At 67.0% G+C, this 682-nt stretch overlaps 1 protein-coding gene across 1 annotated transcript in view; it reads left to right on the forward strand.

The window, feature by feature from the left end:
* The first annotated feature begins 111 nt into the window (after positions 1-111).
* The window catches only part of P2RY2 (purinergic receptor P2Y, G-protein coupled, 2), a 14,339-nt gene continuing 13,768 nt past the window's right edge, over positions 112-682 (forward strand). Inside the window, exon 1 of the mRNA XM_008568552.1 lies at positions 112-208. The gene's annotated coding sequence lies outside the window, so the exon portion shown is untranslated. The remainder of the gene's footprint in view (positions 209-682) is intronic.

The raw sequence follows: 682 nt of genomic DNA on the forward strand, positions 1-682 counted from the left end.
GGGGAGAGGCCGGCGGGCACGGCCAGGGACGCGGCGGGTCAGACCGGCGCGGGTGCCGACTCAGCGCTGGGCAGGGAGACAGCCGCGTGCGTGTGGCTGTCCCGGAGCCGCACGGTTCCGAGCCGGTGTGCTGCGCACAGTTGCGTGGTGTGACCGCCAACCTTCAAGGCCGTGGTTGAACTTTGTCTCTACGGGAGCGTCGATCTCGGTGGGTGTGGAGTGACATCCTGGTAGGTGTGCGTGTGTCCGTGTGCGTGGGAAGTCTGCGTGTTAGTGCGTGTTAGTGCGTGTTGTTAGTGCGTGAGTGCCTGCTCCCCTGGAGGTGAGTAGCGAGTGCCCCCTCCTCTCATTCTCTTGTGGAACTTCTCTGTGTGTGTGCTCTGGTGTGAGCGCCCCCGTAGCGTGGGGCCACGGCCAAAGACTCGAGAACCCCTGGAGACCCGCTGCGCCCCCTTCCTCCCCCCTAGGGTCACTCCGGGTGGCCCTAAGACTGAGGGGGCTGTCGCAGGAATAGGGGGCAGTGGTGAGGAGGGACAGTTAAACCTCTGTCAGGGCACTTTTAATCTGGCAGGTGGTGCCGTAGGAAGGGTCAGTCAAGAGAAAGGCAGTGCCCCCCCCCCCCGCAACCCCCCACGGCCGCCAGGGGGAGGGGGGGGGCCCCCCCGGGGCCGGGCCCCGGGGG

The sequence above is a fragment of the Galeopterus variegatus genome, unplaced genomic scaffold, assembly GCF_000696425.1.
Source record: "Galeopterus variegatus unplaced genomic scaffold, G_variegatus-3.0.2 Scaffold423, whole genome shotgun sequence".
In the NCBI taxonomy this organism is placed as follows: Eukaryota; Metazoa; Chordata; class Mammalia; order Dermoptera; family Cynocephalidae; genus Galeopterus; species Galeopterus variegatus.